The sequence below is a fragment of the Mandrillus leucophaeus genome, unplaced genomic scaffold, assembly GCF_000951045.1.
Source record: "Mandrillus leucophaeus isolate KB7577 unplaced genomic scaffold, Mleu.le_1.0 Scaffold582, whole genome shotgun sequence".
NCBI lineage: Eukaryota > Metazoa > Chordata > Mammalia > Primates > Cercopithecidae > Mandrillus > Mandrillus leucophaeus.
In genome coordinates this window covers 1,196,770-1,209,986 of record NW_012106275.1, presented here as the reverse complement: position 1 = coordinate 1,209,986, position 13,217 = coordinate 1,196,770, and positions in this window count along the sequence as shown.

The following is a 13,217-nucleotide window of genomic DNA, read 5'->3' as shown; positions in this document are numbered from 1 at the left end:
CTTTTTGAAGGAATAACCATACCTTCCTCCTCTTTGTTTCTCTGATGAAGAGTCAGTTGCTTAGCTGCATGCATTTGTTCAACAAATATTTATGAAGGGTTTTAAGGGTTCCAGGGTCTCTGGCTTGGTCTACCCTTAGTACAGTGAAGGAAATCAATTGAAGTGTGGTAAATACTAAGAACTAGGGGTAATTTTACCCACCCAAGAAGTTCGAGAAGGCACGTGGCAGATCTTTAACAACTAGTAGTTGAATGAATGGAGACATGAGTGATTTCTTGGAAGTCTGCCCTTAATCCCAATCAGTCCACACAAGAATCTGCCCAGTGTAGGTTCTTGAACAATTTGTAGGCAGCACCCAGCCCTGGAAGAGCCCACCTGTGCAGGGAATTTTCCCCTGTAACTGACTTACTGCCTGGAATTTTCCCCTTAGCAATGCATTTCTTTGAGATGCAGACTGAGCTCCAGAATTTGCTTATTAAGTACTAATTCTCTGGGAAGGCCTTATATATTAAACAACTGTCATTATTAATGCCATAATGGGGAAAAGTTTATTACGTAACGTTCCAGTCTTGTTAGAAAGAAGATTCAGAGGAAGGGGCCATCCACAGAGAAAGAAGAGGGGCTTGGATGTGATTCTGGGACTGCAAGAAGAATGGAGAAAATAATGCAGATGAGCAAGGAATAGATGTAGGGACATGGCAGTGACAAGAAACAATTCAGGTGAGTGTCCCCTGGCACTCAGCCCTGACTCCAGTGAGAATGGCTCAGCCAACACTACTGATTAAATGGGAATTTCACCAGATAAAGATGGCGGGCAGGAGAAGTAATCAAAGAAAGACAAAATCAGTATTTTCTGGTGAAATCCCCGTTTCTAGGTATGAAATAGGATTCTTTCAATAGCTAGCACTCCAAAATGTTAATGGGTTAAAAACAGCAGGTTTAGAGATTGCGCATAACAAATACCGTGCAAACAAATTAAAGGCCATGATACCAAACCACTATACAAAAACAGGGAAAGTCAGTTTTCTCTCCAACTACCCTTTACCCTTACATATTGTGTCTGTTAACCACGGTTACCTTAACCATTGATATATAACATCTAGTGAGGACAGGGGAAAGAAGACTTTTTGTTATCATAAAAGTAGTAAGTGTTCATTGTGGAAATCCATACTAGAATCTAAACAATCCAAATCCAAATAATCAAAAAGAAAAGCACAGGCGTCTTCTAATACTGTCACGCATATTCTTTCTTTTCACCAAAATGAGAACAATAAACATTGCTTTGTACACTGTTTTTTTCTCTTAACAGCAAATCTTGAACATCTTTTTATGTTATTAGTTTTCACCTCCTTACTGTGAGTGGCCCTATAGTCTACTGAATGAATTTAGCATGTATATTATCTGCTCATGGATCTTGATGTATTTTATTTACATAAAACTATGTTATTTGCATATTTTACTTGCCTTGCAGGAACATATTTGCATCTAAATGTTTGCCCACAGCCATGAGGATTTCTTTAGAATAAATTCCTAGGAGTGAAATTGTTGAGTCAGTATTCAGGATTTGAGTTGATGCGGTTTACACTGAAAGTTTAAACTGTTTGAGTTTACCACTAATCTTACTGATATTCCTCTTGAAGCTCCTTACATGGATGATGAGCTAATGATTTGGAATGGAATAAGCAGCACTTTTGTGGTGTTCAGTTTAAAGGCCGTCACATTTCTGAGATTTCAGATGATTAACGTAGGGTGCAAGTCTGGAGCCTTCTGATTCCTTGAGCTTGGGCCTTGCAGGTTGGTTGGCTAATTGGTTGGTGCACAGGTCACAGGGACACACCCCAGGTCACTTCAGAGAAACAGAATTTGTCTCCCAGCCTCCCTTGACAGTCAGCCCCATTGGGGCCGAGCAAAGCCACCTTGCCCAAGTTCCAAACCCTTCTCAGGGTAGCCCCTTCCCAGAACTGACCAACGTGGGGGTATCAAGCCCAGTCCTCCTGCTCCAACAAGGGTTGTCTCATCCTCAAAGCTCCCCGAAGGGTTGGCTAGGCTTCCGCTAGGACCACTTGATAACTTCACTCTCCCTCTGCCCAGTTTCCTTTACCCCTCCCCTCCCCTCCCGCTAATAACCTCCCCTGCACAAGAACCTCTGTCTTAGAGTCTGGAAGCGGTCAGTAACCATGCGGGGAGTGGGTGGGGAATTGGTTGGGGAGTTGGCAGGTAGCTGTGGTTGATCACAGTATGTGCTACATAATTTCACCTCTGCAGAGGACAGGAGAGCCACTGTGTCCTCCGTCAGGATGGAAGAGCCCAGGGTGGCTTGGACCAACAGGGAGGGTTTCTTAAATGAATGAAGCAGGCACGATCTTCCCATCATTTTCAATGTAAGAAATAAAATGTACCATAGATTTGTACAAGAGCAGTTAAAAATGCTCTCTTCTCAGAATGGTCTTTTAAAAAACTGTCTTAAAGACCACACTCTGGAAACACCTGGACCTCAGGCTCCTTTCAAATCGTTTTTCTGTGTCTTCTAATGCCAGTCCTGACAAAACTTTTTTTGCCTCCATGAATCATAAGCGAATTCTGTAGAAATCTGTAAGTGAATTACAGTTTAGATTCTCAGGCATACTGTCTGCCTCTCTGGTATGGCCCAATCATTTCTTAATAATTGCTGAAGAAACCAACTGTGGTTTATGTTTGAGCAGAATCAAGATCATCGCTATAACCATGTCACCACCATTCCCTGGCATTTACGGCATAATTTCAGGAGTGGGGGAGAACATTTCACAGATGCCCAGGGAACCACCCATAGGACTATGATGTGCCCATAAATGGGCCAGGTAAAAAAATCAGTACATACACACACACACACACACACACACACACACACACAGAGAGAGAACTGCCATATGGGAGTGAGGGCCATGCCCTCTACATGTATAATTTGGTATAAATTGTTAGGCATAGAACAGCTTGAGCCCCAGAGGTGGGTCAGCTTCTCTGCCTGTATGCCTGGCACCTCGCACTATGGCTGGCCCTAGCAGGTGACTAATCTGTTTTTGATGAATTACCAAATTAAGCTACAAATTGAAACGCCCTGGGGGCTGGTCAGCCAGCAGCCATCATTGGTGGAGGGGCGGGTAGACCACAGACAGCGATGGGACCTGGGGTATTTGGAGAGCACGAGTTCCCCAGCAAGGGGCATCTGCTTGGCCACAGTGAAATGGAGCTCTGGGCCCAGGGTCGCCACATCTCCCCCCACCACCACCAAAAAAAAAAAGAAGTCAGAGGTTCTATTTCTGTGTGACACCTCACAATTTTTAAATATTGACCACTAATTTTCCTTCAATGTTGATGGGCTGCAGTTCACCAGGAGAAAACTAACTGGACCATTCTAGGCCTGATGGAAAGGGGACAGCTCTCAGGTATCAGATACTCGGTACAAAGACGTGTGCCCACATTTTAGTCACTTGACGGGAATACCTGGATTTTCCTGATGAACCAGGTTGGCACAGTTGTTCTCTCTTTGGGTGGACAGAGATAATATCCAAGTTGTGATGGGGTCTTGCTTGTTCTTTGTGTGTAGTTTATTGTTCCTTAAGTATCTTTTGAATCGTTGGTGACCCTCATGAAGATGACAGGACATGCTTCCTCATGTGACTTGTTATCAGGCTTTTAAGTCATCAGCAAAGAATGTAGTCCAAGTGTAGAAAGAAAGCATTTGCAGTGCCCTGTTGGGACTTCTCAACTACAGATGTGGAAACAGGGTGTGTGGATGGTAATGGAAATAGCAGGTAAGAGCACATAACTCACTTTTCTCCCAGCACTTGGTGAAAAAAAAAACACAAAAAACCAACAGCAGAAAACCATTTCTGACCTGCCTCCTGAGTTTTGAAACTGGGTGTGGATACAAACGATACTTAGCGAAGCCATTGAGAACTGGGTTTTCTGTCTTTATTGAAGAGTTGCAGATTTCGATCTTGCCCATTTTTTCCCCTTTCCTCCGTGACCCTCTCACCTTTACTCCTCCACTGACACTCAGCCCGCCATTCACCAGGTGCCGGCGTGGGGTGTGCCTGGACCCTCGCACTGCGCCAGCCTCCCTGGGAGAATCTCCTGGAACAAGACCCGGCCTCTGCTTTCCCAGGAAGCCGCAGTGTCACTTCTTCCAAGGACAGTATGGAATGCTGCCGCGGAAGGAAAAGGTTCTCCAGGCAGCGTTAACCCTAGAAAGTAGAATTCCTAATTGGAGTGTGAAGGGCTGACTTGTTGAGAAGGAACCAGCCGCAGGGTTGTGAAAGCTGCTTAGTGCGGGGATGAGGGCTAACCAAACACTGGTGATCCCTGGGCCTGAGGGGACCACAGCCAGCCCACTCCTGGGCGACTGTTCTTCCCCAGGTTTTTGCTCCTGCAGTACTGTGCCCCTGGCTGAGAATGGCATCAAAGCAGAAATTAAAGTCAGTAATTAAAGCAAGGTGGGTCTGGAAAGAGAGAGCAAGTAAAGAGTAATTAATTAGGGTGGCTTTGGCCCCAGTAATCTCCAAATAAATGTTACCTCCCCTAATCCTCATCTGCTGGTCTCCAAGTCATTAAGTAGAGTTTTGATTTGCCTATGGCTATTTTTTCATCTTAAACATTGCAAGCAGTGCGTTTCCAAGAAGTTACAGTGGGGCGGTTAACCTTTGTATATTAAGGAAAGATTGAGGCAATATGGAATAAGAGTTAATGGAATTCTGAGCGCACATGGAATTTAACAAACAAGATGAAATCTAGTATGAACTGTGACCTCAGTCTTAAGATGTACATTTGTACACACTCTTCCTCCCTGTTTTTCCCCAATTATTTTCTTTTTTTCTTCTCTTTCTTATTTTTTTCTTTATAGTTGGAATTTTATTTCTACTGTAAGTGTTAACAGGTCATGATCACCATTCTACTAAAAAAAAAAAGTCTTTAGCATTTCCATCTTTAACAACATGAATATCGAGAAGACATAATCGCAGCCATCATTTTGGTTACGGGCATAAATCAGCCACTCAGACTTTTTATCTAAGGAATAAAAGTTCTGTGTTATCCCAGAAATACATATTTGTAAACTCTCTTGTAGTAATGCATGCAAAGTATCAAAAGATACTTCAGGGTTTCTTATTTTTTTCAAAGTATCAGAACTGTGCCTGGGCGAGGTTTAATATTAGTTACTGTGTTTTCTTACAGAAGATTGATACTCATTAAACTTCAAAGTGTTTTTTTATTTTTTTATTTTTATTTTTATTTTTTTTTAGATAGATTATAGGGTATTTATTCACAAATACTGAAGGTGACATTGAACAGAGTCATATCATTCTGACACTAAATTATATTCTTCTCAATTGTCAAAATGCTGTATATTAAGTTAAACAATGTACCCTAAAACTTAAAGTATAATAAAAAAAAAAAAAAAGAAGTTGTTAGTGGGAATTTTGACCTAATTATCTCTACACTGAAATTAATCTTAAGAAAGCAATAAAACTAGATAAGTAAATTCAATAAATGTACCCTTTAACCAAATTTATTTCTATATATTTTAATGAATTTAGTCATAAAAGTTGGTGACAATTGCTACAATTGTACCTACAGGCCCTTTATTTATAACAATTTAACTGAGAAAAAATGTCAAAGTGTTTTTTTAAATGATTTTATTATTTCAGATTTAGAATTCTTAATTGTCGTTCTCTGTAGTTGGAGAACCAGCACCTCCCTTATTTTCTCCAGGACATTCTGGTTAACACCTTCAAAGCCCATCAAAAAAAAAGGTTATGTGTTTTGCTTTATATTTTCTTTGAAATGTTTGCCCTTCCCTTGGCCAAGTAAATTTTACCAGTAAGAAAGCAATACTAAGAGAAATACACTTTTGAGCCCATCCTGATTTCCCTAAAAGTGAACAAAAATAGAAATTCCTTTAACGATATCAAGAAGAATGTTCTTCTGTTATCTTTCTTACACTTGCTTATCATGAAAAAGCCTAAAGAAAATTGGGAATTTAATCACACTATTGCTTAGACACATGGTCTCCAAATGTTTGGGATCATGAACCTCATTGGTAAAAGATTTTTTAGTCCATCTGCCAGTAAAGCATTTTATTTGTAAATTCTATACACATTTTCCTATATGCTGGATACTTTATGAAACATGCCCTAAAGACAGGTCCTTAAGGTGGACATGCATTCAGCTGAATCTCCTCTTCCTCTTGTCATGGAGTTGGTGCTGGAGACCTCTGCAGTGTACCTATTAGAAGAACCCTGAGTCTCTGCAGCATCCATGTGATCGGGCCTCCCGGTCTCCACGGGATGGTGTGGACCAGTGCCTGGCATCCCGCTAGGCCCCCCACAGCAAGGACATAGGAAGCACATCCGGGAATGTGTCACCCACTGAGCACACATGTGGCCCTCGAGCACAGCACTTCCCCTGAGGCCTGTGAGAAACGTCATCACAACCCTACACCACCTCCTGTGACCACAATGAATGGCCTGGCCTTTGCTCAAACCGAAGATGAAGGCTGCCCTTCAGTCTGTCACACCAGCAGCCATGGCCTTTTGATGCCCTGGTGAATTCTGGCTCTTGACTTGCATCAGATGAGCCCCCACTGGTGCAGTTCTCTGAATTTCGGTGTCATTGACTTGCACAAGCTTTTATCTACATCTCTGGGGAGCTGCAGAACAAGCCGTGTTGTCTCCATGAAGCTTTTGTTGTAGTAGGAAGATTGCCAAGTCCCAACATGACTATGATGCCAAGCAGACTATGGTGACAGCGGGAGGTGGGAGTCACCAGGTTAAAGGAGGGAGAGAACACTTAGTCGGGGGAAGCTCCTGGAGGAATGGACTTAATGATGGGCTTTAAAGGATGAACAAGAGTTCAACAGGCAGGGATGAGACAGGGAGGAGCTGGCTGAGGAGCGGTAGAAAGTAGGTACTGCAGAGGGGGTCCCTGGAGGAGATATGGACACATGGCTGGAGAAGAAGGTCCCACTGCCCCGCCTGCCCCAGCTGCTTCCTCACAGGCACCTTGCTTCCCCCTTGCCCCTTCACTGTATTCTGAACGCAGACATCAGAGTACTTCTGTAATATGGAAATCATGTCATGACAGACCATGCTAACCTTCTCCTAAACCCCCTTATAGCTCCCACTTCAGTAGAATACAAGCCAGGGTCTCTCCAGTGGCTAAAGGTCTCTCTTTTCCTCATTCCCAACCACTTTCTCCGTGACCCTCCTCTGCAGCCACCCTGAGCCTCCTTGCTGGGCTTGCAGCATGCCAGCTTCTCCTGCCTCAGGGCCTCCACACCTACTGTTCCCTGGACCAGAATGCTGTTCCCCAGCATCCCATGGTTCACTCCCCTGCCTGCTTCAGGTCCTCATGCACTCACATGTCCCCTTCTCAAGGATGCCTTCCCTGGCCAGTCTTGCTTTCACCACTTTTCCATCTTGTCTGCCCCTCCACACTGCTCTGTTGCCCACACTCAAGGCTGTCTAAACATACTGTGGATTGTACCCATCTATCTTGTTTTCTGTCTTTTTTCCCCATCTGGAATGTAAGCTCCAAGAGGGCAGGGAGTTTTGTCTGTTTTGTTCATATTTCAATTCCTAGTACCTACAAACAGTGTTTACACGAATGAATAGGCCGGGCGCAGTGGCTCACGCCTGTAATCCCAGCACTTTGGGAGGCCGAGACAGGCGGATCACAAGGTCAGGAGATCAAGACCATCCTGCCTAACCCGGTGAAACCCCGTCTCTACTAAAAAATACAAAAAACTAGCTGGGCGAGGTGGCGGGCGCCTGTAGTCTCAGCTACTCGGGAGGCTGAGGCAGGAGAATGGCGTGAACCCGGGAGGCAGAGCTTGCAGTGAGCCGAGATCCGGCCACTGCACTCCAGCCTGGGCAACAGAGCGAGACTCCGTCTCAAAACAAACAAACAAACAAACAAACAAATGAATAAATGGAAAGATGTATGAATGAATATGAACCAGAAGGCTCAGGTTCAACTTCAGGAGCAAAGGGAAGTCATTGAAGGTTTGTTTTGTTTAAATATAGCATATTACCTTTTATTTATTTAAAGTGGGGGAAATAAAATCATAACTGCTTTTATTTGATAAAGAAACCCCAAAATAATAAAAATGAGTTTAAAAAAATGAGGTTACACCTAACAGGCAGAGTGAGAATGGAGTGGACAGGGACAGAGGTAGGAATAGCTTTCTCAGTGCATCCTATAAGGCTGGGTGCGGTGGCTCACGCCTGTAATCCCAGCACTTTGGGAGGCTGAGGAGGGCAGATCATGAGGTCAGGAGATCGAGACCATCCTGGTTAACATGGTGAAACCCCGTCTCTACTAAAAATACAAAAAATTAGCTGGGCGTGGTGGCTGGCGCCTGTAGTCTCAGCTACTTGGGAGGCTGAGGCAGGAGAATGGCGTGAACCCGGGAGGTGGAGCTTGCAGTGAGCTGAGATCACACCACTGCACTCCAGCCTGGGTGACAGAGCAAGACTCCGTCTCAAAAAAAAAAGAAAAAAGTGTATTTTATTTTTTATCACATGACTGTGTTATCAAATTTTAAAAATATTTATTTAAATGAGACTGATCAGGTGGGCAGTGGGGGTTGGAATTTACAGTGGAGAAGGTAAGATCCAGGAAAACTATCCAAAGTTCTACTCATCTTAGTGGCAGGGTTTACACTTCGTTCATCTATTCTTTTCTAGAGTATCTACAGTCATACCTGTCATGTAAAAGGCTATTCAGTATTTGCTGATCAAATGAATGGATATGTGAATGAGATGACATCTGTTGTCAAATGTATGAATGACTCTTGTGTCAAAGAGGAACTAGTTTTTAGCTCTATGTGATCAAAGCAGAACCAGTGGATGACAGTGACAGGAAGAAAGACATCCGTTTGTTTCTTTAGCTGGCATTTTTGAGACTATTTTGCACCAGTACCAGGACTATCAAGTGGAGTAAGATGTGGCTCAAGCCATCAGGAGGTTCACAGTTTAGAACCAGAGTGTCATCACATAGGTGGTCACCTGCTGAAGTGAGCACGGTGCTAGAGACAGATGTAGGAAGTTTGGAGAGTGCTGAACAAACTTTGGACAAGGGTGCATGAGTGGGTTTGGGGTGACAAAAATTTTTTGCTTGGCCGAACTTGGGTCAAGTTTCTGAACCTTTTCCTAGGCTCACCTGTGCACTTCCTTACAAAACCCAGTTTTGGCAAAGAATCCCGCAAAGTCAGTTTAACAGGAGCACCCCCACCCTTCATATCTGATTGGGTTCTTCATCTTCTACCATCCCCCAGGTGATATCTGATCACCTGGGCCTGTCTTCAGGAAGAATCCTATTAGGTCAGTTTAGCCAGAGTCCTCTTTATCCTAAAGCTTCCTCTTCGTAATTTTCCACCACTGACCCTGACACTGCTCCTTGGCCATAAATTCCCACTTGCCATGCTGTATTCGGAGGTGAGCTCAATCTACCCCTGCCCCCAACCCCCACTGTAAGACCTGGTTGCGGTGGTCTCTATACCCATCGTGGCTTTCCTGAATAAAGTCTGCCTTGTCGGGCTTCAGCAGGCATCATTAAATAATATATATATTTTTTAACACAGGGGGTTATGGTTCGCTTCCTGGAGAACGACGTGCCTGCGCTCAATCTTAAAATAAAGAAGGAAAGGAAAGGGGAGAAGGAGGAATAATCCAGGGAGAGGGAGAGCAAGAGCAGAGACTCGGGGAAGAGAAGAGGGGAGGTGTGAGGCACATAAGCCATTTGTCTTGGAGGAGCATAAAGATGAGAGCAGCACTGGCAGGATATGTGACAAGAAAGACACAAGACAACCTTGAACAGTCTGCCTGGGCTACAGCAGGAATGGTGCTTATCACTGAAGTTTATACAGCGGGAGAGGAACGTGACCGAGCTTGGTCGGTATCAGGGATTTTTATGTGTCAGACTCGCACACTAGGTTGGAGCGGTAAGACACGGGCCAAGCGAGGCCAGTTAGGAGGGTATTACAGTTGCTGAGGGCTGCCTGCAGTGCTATGCAAGGTGAAGGATGGGATAGAGAACCAGAGGACTTTCTGTGAACCTGCGGGGCACATAGGAGGACATTCAAGGTGCCCTGGACCATCCAGAGAGATGGGGAAATAAGCTACAGTACCACAGGACATTGGCACTAGGCGGGCATAGTTCCTTGGAACAAGCGTGGAATCTGCAATCAAAAGCCCAGAGTGAATTCCAGCTCTCCTAAACGTAGTGTGCCACTCTGAACCTCAATATCTTTATCGATGAAATGGGAAATAGAAAGGCAGCTGACATGCTTTAGCCACCACCTGTGTTTCAGGCATGGTGCTAGGCACTCTGCCTCCATCACTAAATCAATCCTCTCCACAACTCTGCATTTGATATTCATCCCTCTTACAAGTTGAGAACAAGTACCCTCTCCTTAGTTAATAATGCCTTTGAGACCGCAAAGTGGTAAAGATGAGGAAGAGAGCAAACCCTTGCGGTTTTGTTTTTGTTTTTGTTTTCTTGTATGGTAACTTAGCCTGGGGAACAATGCTCCACATTCTATAGGGAACGGTTACACATATGAAGTAACGGTAAAACTATTTTACCACTTTGGGAGGTCGAGGCAGGTGGATCACGAGGTCAGGAGTTCGAGACCAGCCTGACCAACATGGTGAAACCCCGTCTCTACTAAAAATACAAAAATTAGCTGGGCGTGATGGCAGATGCCGGTAATCCCAACTACTTGGGAGACTGAGGCAGGAGAATGGCTTGAACCCAGGAGGCAGAGGTTGCAGTGAGCTGAGATCACGCCACGGCACTCCAGCCTGGGCGACAAGAGCAAAATAGTCTCCAAAAAAAAAAAAACAAAAACAAAAACAAAAAAACCCCACAACTATTTCACTATTGTAGAAGCAGAAAACTGAAATAAAATGTAATTGTTGTCATTTTCATTCACAAGAGAGCCTTTGCAAGTTGCCTCATTTTTTGCTCAGTGTTGGAAGTCAAAACTCAGTTTCTGTCTTTGGTCAGTTCATATTGTAGACAGCTTCACAGGGGGCACATTCTTGGTGCAGTTGTCAGCTCCTTAGAGTTAATAATGGATGTGCTGAAGTCATCCTAATGATGCTTTCAGAATGCTGTAATGGGAATGATGGAATTCATCATAAACCTTAATTTTTCCTCACTGAAAATAGAAACTTCCTAATGGAAACATGCTCTAACTGTTTGGAGCCAGAGGAGGCAAATGCAGGTTAAAGAGACTCATTTATGATTTGTATGGTGTGAATGGAAGAAATGCAAAGCATCTAAAGCTTTGAGTGACTAAAACATTCATTTACTTTAACTTCTGGGTTCAGTTTTGTCATGTCCAGTGCAGTTTTTAGAATACTTCTCAAGAGCTCTAATGAGACTATATTAGTGCGTTTTCACACTGCTGATAAAGACATACCCAAGACTGGGAAGAAAAAGAGGTTTAATTGGACTTACAGTTCCACATGGCTGGGGAGGCCTCAGAATCATGGTGGGAGGTGAAAGGCACTTCTTACATGGTGGCAGCAAGGGAAAATGATGAGAAAGCAAAAGTGAAAACCCCTGATAAACCCATCAGATCATGAGACTTATTCACTATCATGAGAATAGCACAGGAAAGACTGACCCCCATGATTCAATTACCTCCCCCTGGATCCCTCCCACAACACGAAGGAATTCTGGGAGATACAATTCAAGCTGAGATTTTGGTGGGGACACAGCCAAACCGTATCAGAGGTCTTGCTGTGGGCACTGCTTTCTTCAGATCACTCACATTCAACCAGCAAGCAAGAATGAGGAATATACTTGCCTCCAAAACCACAAGGAATATACAAGTAGGAAAGTCAGCTTTTTAAATACTTGCTTTGGATCCGTTTTTATTCTCACTGGGGAGAATCACTATTTATAAAGTAAATTGATTTGCATAGGACCTTTAGAAATCCAAGTTCACATATAATAGACATGCAGTCAAAGACAGCCTTTCTTAGCAAGAATTGTCAGATGAGCAGATGAGGAGGCATTGACATGAGCATAAGGCAGTCTTACCTACGGGTACAGGGACAGGTGTCCCAGGAAACCCTGTGCTTTGCCCTTTTGGCCAACCAGAGTGTCCAAGTGCCACTGAGGATTCCTGCTATTCAACAAGACGCACTTTGGAAACTCAAATCTGCTCCATACCTCTCACATTTTAGCCAAGGAAAACCAAGGTGGCCGATCCTAAGTGCCCTCCCCCTGTTCCAGGTCTCTGGTACAATTTGTGAACCAGTGTTTGTTTGCCAGAGAACATGCATTCCAGCCTCCCTACAAAATGGCAGCCACCATTTTAACCAGCTCTTACTCCTGATCTAAAAATAGAAGTGCTCAAATTTACTAAATGCAATTCAGGTAGATAGAACCGATCAATGCAAAGGCAGACACAGAATTACGTGTTTTGGGACAATCTAGTGAAAGATTTATCATTTCTATGAGCAAAGACAGTTGAACAATCTTCAAATACCTCACTGTTCTTTTTTTTTTTTTTTCCATCCATATAACGAAATCAAAATTGTAAATTTGGATGAGCCCACACTGTTGTCTCAGATGAACAGAGATGTTTAAGATTTGCCCACAAAATTGAGCTGGAACTTTGTGTTGTGATTTGAAAGGAAAAAGGAAGACAGTGAAATTAGTCTCTTGCGTCTAAATTAGCCTCTTCTGTCTCTTCTGATTGCCTTTTAATGAAATTTGCCCAGTTGCATGCCAGGAGAAGAGAAAAGGGGGAAACAAGAGTTGGAGATGGGGAGGGAACATCAGAGAAGTTCCAAGCCCCTCGGGAGGTGTGGAATGCAGGACTGTGTCTGCTGCCCCCACCTCTGTTTCCCCTTAGCCTCTCCTGCCCACCACCACAATCTTCATGTGCCTGCTGGACAGACAAAGGCTCCCTGTACTGAAAATGCAGCACTGCAAGCACACACGCTCCCTCTGGAAGCCTCCTCCCGGATGACCACTTCCCCTTGGTGTTTGATGCATGTTGCACTGTTCAGTATTCTACACTTTTTTGGAATACATGCATTTATGTCTTTTCAGGTTGGGAGTTATGGATAATTTGGCAAAGCAGACACCGTAACTGGTTTCTTACATAACTCTACAGTTGGCAGCAAGGCACAGTGCGTTGAAATTAAGCAACATTCACTCAT